Source organism: Arachis duranensis, chromosome 3, assembly GCF_000817695.3.
Source record: "Arachis duranensis cultivar V14167 chromosome 3, aradu.V14167.gnm2.J7QH, whole genome shotgun sequence".
NCBI lineage: Eukaryota > Viridiplantae > Streptophyta > Magnoliopsida > Fabales > Fabaceae > Arachis > Arachis duranensis.
This window is the reverse complement of record NC_029774.3, coordinates 82,738,393-82,738,604: the sequence shown is the minus strand read 5'-3', so window position 1 is coordinate 82,738,604 and position 212 is coordinate 82,738,393.

The following is a 212-nucleotide window of genomic DNA, read 5'->3' as shown; positions in this document are numbered from 1 at the left end:
CGCCCGAAGAAAGGATTGGGCAAAGAGCTTGGATGATGCTCTGTGGGCATACAAAACAGCATACAAGACTCCTATAGGAACCTCTCCATACCAACTAGTGTATGGGAAGGCCTGTCATCTGCCCGTGGAATTGGAGCATAAAGCCTACTGGGCAACCAGATTCCTAAACATGGATGCTCAGTTAGCTGGTGAAAAAAGATTGCTCCAGCTAA